Below are 13,823 nucleotides of genomic sequence, written 5' to 3'. Positions count from 1 at the left end.
TATGGCAGTATTATTTAGACACTGTATACTAGTATTATTTGGACACTACATGGTAATATTAGGTATGCACTGAATGGTAGTATTAGGGCACTGTATGGCAGCATTATTATTTAGACACTGTATACTAGTATTATTTCAACACTACATGGTGGTATTAGGTATGCACCGAATAGTGGTGTTAGAGCACTGTAAGGCAGTATTATTAAGTCAATGAAAACCTGTATTAATTGGACACTACATGGTAGTATTATAGTACTGTAAGACAGTACTATATAGGCACTGTATACCAGTATTATTTTGATACTACATGGCAGTATCAGGTGTGCACTGAATGGTAGTGTTATAGCACTGTAAGACAGTATTATATGGGCACTGTATACCAGTATTATTTGGACACTACATGGCAGTATTAGGTATGCACTAAGTGGTAGTATTAGGGCACTGTATGGCATTATTATTTAGACACTGTATACTAGTATTATTTGGACACTACATGGTAATATTAGGTATGCACTGAATGGTAGTATTAGGGCACTGTATGGCAGCACTATTATTTAGACACTGTCTACTAGTATTATTTCGACACTACATGGTGGTATTAGGTATGCACCGAATAGTGGTGTTAGAGCACTGTAAGGCAGTATTATTAAGTCAATGAAAACCAGTATTAATTGGACACTACATGGTAGTATTATAGTACTGTAAGACAGTACTATATAGGCACTGTATACCAGTATTATTTTGATACTACATGGCAGTATCAGGTGTGCACTGAATGGTAGTGTTATAGCACTGTAAGACAGTATTATATAGGCACTGTATACCAGTATTATTTGGACACTACATGGCAGTATTAGGTATGCACTAAGTGGTAGTATTAGGGCACTGTATGGCATTATTATTTAGACACTGTATAATAGTATTATTTGGACACTACATGGTAATATTAGGTATGCACTGAATTGTAGTATTAGAGCACTGGATGGCAGTATTATTTAGACACTGTATACTAGTATTATTTGGACACTACATGGTAATATTAGGTATGCACTGAATGGTAGTATTAGGGCACTGTATGGCAGTATTATTTAGACACTGTATACCAGTATTATTTGGACACTACATGGTAATATTTGGTATGCACTGAATGGTAGTGTTATAGCACTGTAAGGCAGCATTATTAAGGCAATGAAAACCAGTATTAATTGGACACTACATGGTAGTATTATAGTACTGTAAGACAGTACTAAATAGGCACTGTATACCAGTATTATTTTGATACTACTTGGCAGTATCAGGTATGCACTGAATGGTAGTGTTATAGCACTGTAAGGCAATATTATTTAAGTACTGAAATCCAGTATTATTTGTGGACACTACATGGTAATATTAGGTATGCACTTAATGGTAGTATTAGGGTACTGTAAGGTAGTATTATTTAGACACTAAAAAACAGTATTATTTGGACACTACATAGTGGTATTAGGTAGGCACTGAATTGCAGTATTAGGGTACTGTAAGTCAGTATTATTTGTAGTGGGTGCTGAGGTAACCATCACAGCATGGCCCTCCTCGGCCGGTGATAGGCTGAAGCGCCGTGTGATGCACCGGTCTAAGGGAAGTAGATAGTAGACAGCCCGGCTGACCGATCAGCTGTTGCGGAGCTCCGGGGGAATGTAGGAAGGTAAGTGAAAGTTTGTTTTCTCTTTTTTTGCAGCGCCGGCAGGATGGAATAGGAAAAGTCCGCACCGGACATCTCCTTTAAGGGGGCCCCAAGGCACCTCCGCCCCATAAGAGACCAGTATTATAAATGGCACATGGGGCCCTGTTGCAGATTTTGCATTGGGGCCCAGAAGCTACAAGTTACGACTCTAATAAACCAGTATTATTTGGAGACTACATGGCGGTATTAGGAATGCACTGAATGGTAGTGTTAGGGCACTGTAAGACAGTATTATTTATACATTGAACATGAATAAAATAGCTCCATGAACCATTCTATGAAGCTTAGAAGAAAAAGAAGAACGTCTCCATGGCGGCGGAATGACGGAAATCTCCTGTTGCTGAAAAGGACATTCTAAAGGGCAGGAACATTAAAGAAAAAAGTTCTAGTAAAAATACAGCCCATGGCGCTGCTTGGCTTCTCCCCTTAGCAAATCACTGTACAGCCAAACCAGGGGAGTTGGGATTTCTGGAAAGAAAATGTTGAATTCCTGTGGAGAAAAAGAAGACGATGATATTTCTTTTTTTTTTCTTTTCTTTTTTTTTGCATTTTTTGCAAACAAATTCAATGAAGCGGAGGAATTTCTCCAAATTCTACAAAATGTGGAGCTCAAAATCCAGAATAGTCTACTCTGAGATAGATAGATAGATAGATAGATATGAGATAGATAGATAGATAGATAGATATGAGATAGATAGATAGATAGATAGATATGAGATAGATAGATATGAGATAGATAGATAGATAGATAGATAGATATGAGATAGATAGATATGAGATAGATGGATAGATATGAGATAGATAGATAGATAGATAGATATGAGATAGATAGATAGACATGAGATAGATAGATAGATAGATATGAGATAGGTAAATAGATAGATTGAGCCGACTTGACAATGGTGGTGTGAGACCACAGAAACGTAGTTGTTGTATTTATGCTGTATAGATATGAGATAGATAGATATATGGATATATAGATAGATAGATAGATAGATATGAGATAGATAGATAGATAGATAGATATGAGATAGATAGATAGATAGATAGATATGAGATAGATAGATATGAGATACAGTATGGGGATACAGTTTGGGCACCCCAGGTAAAAATTTGTATTAATGTGCATAAAGAAGCCAAGGAAAGATGGAAAAATCTCCAAAAGGCATCAAATTACAGATTAGACCTTCTTATAATATGTCAACAAAAGTTAGATTTTATTTCCATCATTTACACTTTCAAAAGAACAGAAAACAAAAAAAAAGACGTCTGCAAAAGTTTGCGCACCCTTCAGAGTTAATATATTGTACTGCCCCCTTTGGCAAGTATCACAGCTTGTAAACGCTTTTTGTAGCCAGCCAAGAGTCTTTCAATTCTTGTTTGAGGTATCTTTGCCCATTCTTCCTTACAAAAGTCTTCCAGTTCTTTGAGATTTCTGGGCTGTCTATCACGCACTGCTCTTTTAAGGTCTATCCATAGATTTTCAATTATGTTGAGGTCAGGAGATTGTGAAGACCATGGCAAAACCTTCAGTTTACGCCTCTTGATGTAATCCCCCGTGGATTTTGAGGTGTGTTTAGGATCATTATCCATTTGTAGAAGCCATCCTCTCTTTAACTTCAATTTTTTCACAGATGGCATCAAGTTAGCATCCAAAATTTGCTGAAATGTTATTGAATCCATTTTTCCTTCTACTCGTGAGATGTTCCCTGTGCCACTTGCTGCAATAGAACCCCAAAGCATGATTGATCCACCCCCAGAGGTTCTTTTCATTAAATTCTGTTCCCCTTATTCTCTAAACATACCTTTGCTCATTTTGGCCAAAAAGTTCAATTTTAACCTCATCGGTCCACAGAACTTGTTTCCAAAATGCATCAGGCTTGTCTATATGTTCATTTGCAAAGTTCAAATGCTGATTTTTGTGGTGAGGACGCAGAAGAGGTTTTCTTCTGATGACTCTTCCATGAGGACCATATTTGTACAAGTATCTCTTCATAGTGGAATAGTGTACCACAACTCCAGTGTCTGCCAGATCTTTCTGGAGGGATTGTGCAGTCAAACGGGGGTTTTGAATAGTTTTTCTCACAATCTTGCGAGCTGTTCTGTCTGATATTTTTCTTGGTCTTCCAGATCTTGCTTTAACTTCCACTGTTCCTGATGACTGCCATTTCTTGATTACATTCCGAACAGGGGATATTGACATCTGAAAACGTTTTGCTATCTTCTTATAGCCTTCTCCAGCTTTGTGAGCATCAACTATTTTCAGTTTCAGATTTCTAGACAACTGCTTAGAAGAACCCATGGTGCTGATTGTTGGGGCAAGGTCAGATGAGTCTGTGCATTTAAAACCTTTGAGATTGACATCACCTGGTCTTCCCAGATGATGATTGAGAACAATCCATGACACTGGCAGGTCTCAGCTTTGCAAAGGGGGCAGTGCATGCTATAAATTCTGCAGGGTGCCTAAACTTTTGCAGACGCCATTTTTTTGCTTTCTGTTATTTTGAAAGTGTAAATGATGGAAATAAAAATATAACTTTTGTTGACATATTATACGAATGTCTAAACTGTAATTTGATGCCTTTTTGAGATTTTTCCATCTTTCCTTGGCTTCTTTATGCACATTAATACAAATTTTTACCTGAGGTGCTCAAACTTTTGTTCCCCACTGTACCACTATATAGTCCAACATGCTGGGATTTGTAGTTTTGCAACAGCTGGAGGCACCCCTTGTTGGAAAACACTGACCTATACTATATACTACTATATAGTCCAACATGCTGGGAATTGTAGTTTTGCAACAGCTGGAGGCACCCCTGGTTGGGAAACACTGACCTATACTATATACTACTATATAGTCCAACATGCTGGGAGTTGTAGTTTTGCAACAGCTGGAGGCACCCTGGTTGGGAAACACTGACCTATACTATATACTACTATATAGTCCAACATGCTGGGAGTTGTAGTATTGCAACAGCTGGAGGCACCCTGGTTGGGAAACACTGACCTTTATAGTGGAATAGTGTACAGTGGAATAGTGTATATATGTATCCTGTGATGTCACGCATATATAAGTAATTATGCAAATTAGCATGGTCGGTATTTTTTTTTGCAAGAAAGGTGGCAACCCTACTAGTGCGCCCCCTATAGTCAAGTCCTTTTGAAGATCCTGTCCCTCTGAATTAGCTGAGATCCCTGTACACGGGGCGGGCTCCTAGCTGCCTTTCCCCATCCTACATAAACAGAGGGAAGAGCCCCTGCTCCCACTCTAAGATCCCAGTCCATGCCCAGCACCTACAGGAGAAGACTGGCAGCACTCCCACCGGACGGTAAGTGCCCCCCGTACCCTCCCTATATCTCTTATATAAGCCGCTCTGGATCTATGGAAACATTTAGCAGTCGTCCTGCTCGGAGGCATTATTATTGGCTTCACCTCTATGGTCTCATTGTGCTGGAAATATCCTCTGTGAAGGGTTTTTTACAAGTTTCCGTAGAGGAGAAAAGTAGTCACATAGGAGACGGCTCCGTGGTCTATTGTGGTCAGTCCGGATGACACTGACTGAAGGTGGGGTGGGGGCTTCATCCATATGGAAGGGAGTATCACAGTGTTTCCTAACCAGTGTGCCTCCAGCTGTTGCAAAACTACAACTCCCAGCATGCCCGGACAGCCGAAGGCTGTCCGGGCATGCAGGGAGTTGTAGTTTTGCAACAGCTTGGAGTTGTAGTTTTGCAACAGCTGGAAGCACCCTTGTTAGGAAACATTGGGAGTTGTAGTTTTGCAACAGCTGGAGGGACACTTGTTAGGAAACATTGGGAGTTGTAGTTTTGCAACAGCTGGAGGCACACTTGTTAGGAAACATTGGGAGTTGTAGTTTTGCAACAGCTGGAGGCACACTTGTTAGGAAACACTGGGAGTTGTAGTTTTACAACAGCTGGAGGGACCCTTGTTAGGAAACACTGGGAGTTGTAGTTTTGCAACAGCTGGAGGCACACTAGTTTTGCAACAGCTGGGATTTGTAGTTTTGCAACAGCTGGAGGCACCCTTGTTAGGAAACACTGGGAATTGTAGTTTTGCAACAGCTGGAGGTCCGCTTGTTAGGAAACACTGGGAGTTGTAGTTTTGCAATAGCTGGAGGCAGACTAGTTTTGCAACAGCTGGGATTTGTAGTTTTGAAACAGCTGGAGGCAGATTTGTTAGGAAACACTGGAAGTTGTAGTTTTGCAACAGCTGGAGGCACCCTTGTTAGGAAACACTGGAAGTTGTAGTTTTGCAACAGCTGGAGGCACCCTTGTTAGGAAACACTGGTAATTGTAGTTTTGCAACAGCTGGAGGCACACTTGTTAGGAAACACTGGCAGTTGTAGTTTTGCAATAGCTGGAGGCACACTTGTTAGGAAAAACAGAGAGTTGTAGTTTTGCAACAACTGGAGGCACACTAGTTTTGCAACAGCTGGAGGCACACTTGTTGGGAAACACTGCTCTGAAGCTAATACTACAATTCCCGGCATGTACACATGCTGGGAGTAGTAGTTTGGCAACAGCTGGAGGCAGACTTGTTAGGAAACACTGGGAGTTGTAGTTTAGCAACAGCTGGAGGCACACTGGTTGAGAAACACTGGAGTATCAGAAAGTGCTCAAGTAGCAATTCCCCTACATAATATTATAAATAGATGCTCTGCTGTCAGTATCGGGGGCTAGAGTTCTTCCTTATAGTGGTCCTGAGGGGGAATTGCAGAAACCAGGTTATCAGATATATCTATAATAACTTTACTATGTTATCTACAATACAGAAGATAATTACAGTATATTTTCTACATTCTTTTATGCTATATATATAGTTTATACTTTATACTATCATCTCTATATTGTTATGTATATTATGTTTTCTATAGTATATTATCTTCATGGTATGTACATTATATAATAATTAACTACAGTATATTATCTCCATTCTATTATACTATGTTACTTATATCTTAATATCTGTAGAGTATTATGTATATTATGTTATTTATACCTTAATATCTGTAGAGTATTATGTATATTATGTTATTTATACCTTAATATCTGTAGAGTATTATGTTATTTATAGTATATCATCTTCATTCTATTATACTATGTTACTTATACCTTAATATCTGTAGAGTATTATGTATATTATGTTATTTATACCTTAATATCTGTAGAGTATTATGTATATTATGTTATTTATACCTTAATATCTGTAGAGTATTATGTATATTATGTTATTTATACCTTAATATCTGTAGAGTATTATGTTATTTATAGTATATCATCTTCATTCTATTATACTATGTTACTTATACCTTAATATCTGTAGAGTATTATGTATATTATGTTATTTATACCTTAATATCTGTAGAGTATTATGTATATTATGTTACTTATACCTTAATATCTGTAGAGTATTATGTATATTATGTTACTTATACCTTAATATCTGTAGAGTATTATGTATATTATGTTATTTATACCTTAATATCTGTAGAGTATTATGTATATTATGTTATTTATACCTTAATATCTGTAGAGTATTATGTATATTATGTTACTTATACCTTAATATCTGTAGAGTATTATGTTATTTATAGTATATCATCTTCATTCTATTATACTATGTTACTTATACCTTAATATCTGTAGAGTATTATGTATATTATGTTATTTATACCTTAATATCTGTAGAGTATTATGTATATTATGTTACTTATACCTTAATATCTGTAGAGTATTATGTATATTATGTTACTTATACCTTAATATCTGTAGAGTATTATGTATATTATGTTACTTATACCTTAATATCTGTAGAGTATTATGTATATTATGTTATTTATACCTTAATATCTGTAGAGTATTATGTTATTTATAGTATATCATCTTCATTCTATTATACTATGTTACTTATACCTTAATATCTGTAGAGTATTATGTATATTATGTTATTTATACCTTAATATCTGTAGAGTATTATGTATATTATGTTACTTATACCTTAATATCTGTAGAGTATTATGTATATTATGTTACTTATACCTTAATATCTGTAGAGTATTATGTATATTATGTTATTTATACCTTAATATCTGTAGAGTATTATGTATATTATGTTATTTATACCTTAATATCTGTAGAGTATTATGTATATTATGTTACTTATACCTTAATATCTGTAGAGTATTATGTTATTTATAGTATGTTTTCTACACTACAGCAGTTTATTATCTCCATTCTATTATACTATATTATTTATACTATTTAATGTATATTATAGTATCTATAACCTAGGCTCTCAGCACAATATATTATCCTAGCTTTCAGGACACTTTGGGGGACTTACAATATATTATGTTAACTATATTTTTTTATTACTTTACTATCTATATTATATATTATATATATATATTATATTACTATCTATATTATAGCATTTTATCTTTCTGATGTTATATAATATGATTTCTACTTCATTTGTGGTATATTATATGTTTGAACTTTATAGTCTATTCTTTGTTTAATAGTATATTATATTATTTAATTATATTTACATTATGCAATATAATATTATCTACATTGTTATAATATATGATCTATACTTTTTTTATTTATATTATCCATATTATACTTCACTATATTATGTTTCCTATCTTATACTTTATCATATTATCATCCTTTATGATCTATAGTTTATTATATATCATATAATCTATAGTTTATTATGCATAGTTAAATTTTATATCTATAACATATTATATTACACTATATTCAGCTTTTGGTGAGGATTCTGTATGTACATGGTCTTGTATATACTTATATACTATACTATGTGTATACTTGTATATACTTATATACTATACTATGTGTATACTTGTATATACTTATATACTATACTATGTGTATACTTGTTTATACTTATATACTATACTATGTGTATACTTATATACTATACTATGTGTATACTTGTATATACTTATATACTATACTATGTGTATACTTGTTTATACTTATATACTATACTATGTGTATACTTGTATATACTTATATACTATACTATGTGTATACTTGTTTATACTTATATACTATACTATGTGTATACTTGTATATACTTATATACTATACTATGTGTATACTTGTTTATACTTATATACTATACTATGTGTATACTTGTATATACTTATATACTATACTATGTGTATACTTGTATATACTTATATACTATGTGTATACTTGTTTATACTTATATACTATACTATGTGTATACTTGTTTATACTTATATACTATACTATGTGTATACTTGTTTATACTTATATACTATACTATGTGTATACTTGTATATACTTATATACTATACTATGTGTATACTTGTTTATACTTATATACTATACTATGTGTATACTTGTATATACTTATATACTATACTATGTGTATACTTGTATATACTTATATACTATACTATGTGTATACTTGTTTATACTTATATACTATACTATGTGTATACTTGTATATACTTATATACTATACTATGTGTATACTTGTATATACTTATATACTATACTATGTGTATACTTGTTTATACTTATATACTATACTATGTGTATACTTGTATATACTTATATACTATACTATGTGTATACTTGTATATACTTATATACTATACTATGTGTATACTTGTTTATACTTATATACTATACTATGTGTATACTTGTATATACTTATATACTATACTATGTGTATACTTGTATATACTTATATACTATACTATGTGTATACTTGTATACACTTATATACTATACTATGTGTATACTTGTATATACTTATACTATGTGTATACTTGTTTAGACTTATATACTATACTATGTGTATACTTGTTTATACTTATATACTATACTATGTGTATACTTATATATACTTATATACTATACTATGTGTATACTTGTTTATACTTATATACTATACTATGTGTATACTTGTATATACTTATACTATGTGTATACTTGTTTATACTTATATACTATACTATGTGTATACTTGTATATACTTATATACTATACTATGTGTATACTTGTTTATACTTATATACTATACTATGTGTATACTTGTTTATACTTATATACTATACTATGTGTATACTTGTATATACTTATATACTATACTATGTGTATACTTGTTTATACTTATATACTATACTATGTGTATACTTGTATATACTTATATACTATACTATGTGTATACTTGTATATACTTATATACTATACTATGTGTATACTTGTTTATACTTATATACTATACTATGTGTATACTTGTTTATACTTATATACTATACTATGTGTATACTTGTTTATACTTATATACTATACTATGTGTATACTTGTTTATACTTATATACTATACTATGTGTATACTTGTATATACTTATATACTATACTATGTGTATACTTGTATATACTTATATACTATACTATGTGTATACTTGTATATACTTATATACTATACTATGTGTATACTTATATACTATACTATGTGTATACTTGTATATACTTATATACTATACTATGTGTATACTTGTTTATACTTATATACTATACTATGTGTATACTTGTTTATACTTATATACTATACTATGTGTATACTTGTTTATACTTATATACTATACTATGTGTATACTTGTTTATACTTATATACTATACTATGTGTATACTTGTTTATACTTATATACTATACTATGTGTATACTTGTATATACTTATATACTATACTATGTGTATACTTGTACATACTTTATTTGTATTTTGCATATTGGCTGCAGATTATCATCCTGTATCCTGTACAAATATCTGCAGAGAAGAGCATTGAGTCGTTTTTTTAAAATGTTATATATATATATATATATATATATATATATATATATATATATATATATATCTATGTTATATAGCAATTTCACCCATCTGATAAAATTTTCCCCAATTCCAAACCGTTCCAAGACATGCCACAAAAACTCCCATTCCACCCTGTCAAAGGCTTTCATTGCGTCCAATGACAGGGCGGAACGGGAAGGATCACCTTCCATCTGGATACTGGCCAATACCTTTGCTATATTATTTTGGATTTGTCTACCCGGGATGAACCTGGACTGATCCGGATTAATCAATGTAGGAATCACCCCGACCAGTCTACGTGCTAGGATTTTTGCAAGGATTTTAACATCCACATTTAACAATGATATCGGTCTTAAAGGGGTACTCCGGTGAAAAACTTTTTTTTTTTTTTAAATCAACTGGTGCCAGAATGTTAAACAGATTTGTAAATTACTTCTATAAAAAAAATCTTAATCCTTCCTGTACTTATTAGCACCTGAATACTACAGTGGAAATTCTTTTCCGTTTGAAACACAGAGCTCTCTGCTGACATCATGAGCACAGTGCTCTCTGCTGACATCTCTGTCCATTTTAGGAACGGTCCAGGGTAAAAGGAAATCCCCATAGCAAACATATGCTGTTCTGGACAGTTCATAAAATGGACAGAGATGTCAGCAGCGAGCACTGTGGTCATGATGTCAGCAGAGAGCTCTGTGTTTCAAAAAGAAAATAATTTTTGCTGTAGTATTCAGCAGCTAATAAGTACAGGAAGGATTAAGATTTTTTAATAGAAGTAATTTACAAATCTGTTTAACTTTCTGGCACCAGTTGATTTAAGAAAATAAAAGTTTTTCACCGGAGTACCCCTTTAATATTGGCCTCCATCATAGAGGGAGGGAGATTGCCACTATTCCAGGATTCATTAAATACTTTCAATAATGTAGGTAGCAAAATACGCTCCCACTCTTTATATATCCCCACAGGCATCCCGTCTGGTCCGGGTGCTGATGACTCTGATAAGGAATACAAAGCAGATTTTAATTCCTCCATTTTTATAGGATTATCCAAATAATCTCTCAGCTCTTCTGGGAGTTTTGGTAAATCTATCTGCCCCATAAATGCTTCCCAGTTAGTTTCAGAGAATTTAATTTCAGATCTATAAAAATTAGAAAATAAATCTACTACTTTCTGCCGTATTACTTTAGGTTGAGTTATTATTTCTCCTCCCGTAGTTACAGTTATTCCAATGTCCATACTGCCCCTTTGAGTAATTTGGCCAACCGGCCTCCCTGTTTACCCCCATCAATAAATTGTTTCTGGCCCCGAAAAAAGGCTTTATGTTGGGCTTTATCCTGCAAAAATTCCCCAAACTCTTTTTGTGATTTTTTCAGACAATCATAACGTTTCTGTGCCGGGTCCCCAGCAAACACCCTCTCACACTCCAGGACCTGTTCGTTCGATTTTTCTTCTTCCTCACCAAATTGCTTCTTTTTATATGATATTTCCCTAAATAATCAGCCTCATAAATGTGCTTTAAGGGAGTCCCACAGCAGGGACACAGGGTTCTCTATGTAGACACGGCTCGGTCTCTGTAGAACTCTTCATTCTGATAAAGATCTCTTCTTACTGTCAGAGAATTGGATTCTACTTTACATCTAGTGGATCCTCATCTATTTCTGCTGAGGTTTTGTTACAGTTACATCCAATCCAGACAATACTTTATAAGTAGAACAGTTTGGCCTCTAACCCTAGGTTTTACTTACACTGACACACTGTAGCAGGTGCTCTGCTGTGAGAAGTATTAGGTCTATATAACGGTGGCATCCAGGATGTGTTCCTCTGAGTTTTGGCAGCACTGTAACCCCAGGAGAGAACCGCATTGTACCCTTAACAACTAAGCATCCTACATTGCTCTGGTCCTCACTGCCATAGTGCAGGAGACGTGATGATGTCACTGTATTGTGATGGTGTCACTGTATCGTGATGATGTCACTGTATCGTGATGATGTCACTGCATCATGATGATGTCACTGTATTGTGATGTCACTGTATCGTGATGGTGTCACTGTATTGTGATGATGTCACTGTATCGTGATAATGTCACTGTATCGTGATGATGTCACTGTATTGTGATGATGTCACTGTATCGTGATGGTGTCACTGTATCATGATGATGTCACTGTATTGTGATGATGTCACTGTATCGTGATGGTGTCACTGTATCATGATGATGTCACTGTATTGTGATGATGTCACTGTATTGTGATGATGTCACTGTATCGTGATGGTGTCACTCAATTGTGATGATATCACTGTATCATGATGATGTCACTGTATCGTAATGATGTCACTGTATCATGATGATGTCACTGTATCGTGATGATGTCACTGTATCATGATGATGTCACTGTATCATGATGATATCACTGTATCATGATGATGTTACAGTATCGCACAACCTGTGCTAGCCCAACTGACCTCAGGCAGTGTCCATGGGAATCGGGTGAGGTATCGGATTCATAAGATTTGGGGGTACTATTAAGATGAGGGGAACTACATTTGAAGACACAAAAGAGGACATATATATATATATATATATATATATATATATACCACAGAGGCATACACTCTGGGGGCATAAAGGGGGAAATAAAAAATGTGGGGGTACAAAAGTCTACCCCAGCACTGTGTGGGGGCATAAAGGGAGGCTTCCACACTTTTATTGCAAAAAAAAAAAACAAGGTGTGGGGACACATAGAGGGAAATTGGTACTGTGGGGGGCACAAAGACTTTAGGAAGGGGGAAATCAACAATGTGGGGGCACAAAGATGTACCCCAGCACTGTGTGGGGGGACTTCAGCAAAATGCAAGAGCATAAAAAGGAACATCGGCACTGTGTTGGGGCATAAAATTGTCATATACGGCACTGGGGCACAAAGGGAGTCATTGGCAATGTGGGGGCCTAAAGATGACAAAAATTGTGTGGTGGCAGTTAGGGGTAAATTAGCAATGTTGGGGTACAAAGAGAAACATTAGCACTCTGTGGAGGGCACAAAGGTCACATTAACAGTGTGGGGCACAAAGGGGGACATGAGTACTGTGTGTGGGCACCTTGAATGCATGCAGGCATTAAAAATGGTTCTATCACTGGGTAGGCCATAAGGGGGCACTGTTACTGTTACTGTGTGGAGCACTTCATGTACCACTAGTACTGTGTGAGG

The 13,823-nt window shown here is 34.5% G+C and overlaps 1 protein-coding gene across 3 annotated transcripts in view; it reads left to right on the top strand.

Moving 5' to 3' along the window:
- ANGPTL6 (angiopoietin like 6) overlaps positions 1 to 13,823 on the top strand; it is a 66,851-nt gene that overhangs the window by 27,932 nt on the left and 25,096 nt on the right. The window contains exon 1 of one of the 3 annotated variants that reach the window (XM_056570629.1): positions 4,908 to 5,052. The exons of the other annotated variants lie outside the window; for them this stretch is intronic. The gene's annotated coding sequence lies outside the window, so the exon portion shown is untranslated. Of the gene's footprint in view, positions 1 to 4,907; positions 5,053 to 13,823 lie in introns of those variants that run through there. 3 annotated transcript variants of the gene reach the window in all.

This window comes from Hyla sarda, chromosome 4, assembly GCF_029499605.1.
Source record: "Hyla sarda isolate aHylSar1 chromosome 4, aHylSar1.hap1, whole genome shotgun sequence".
NCBI classification, from domain to species: domain Eukaryota; kingdom Metazoa; phylum Chordata; class Amphibia; order Anura; family Hylidae; genus Hyla; species Hyla sarda.
This window is presented reverse-complemented; position numbering and strand designations above follow the sequence as displayed.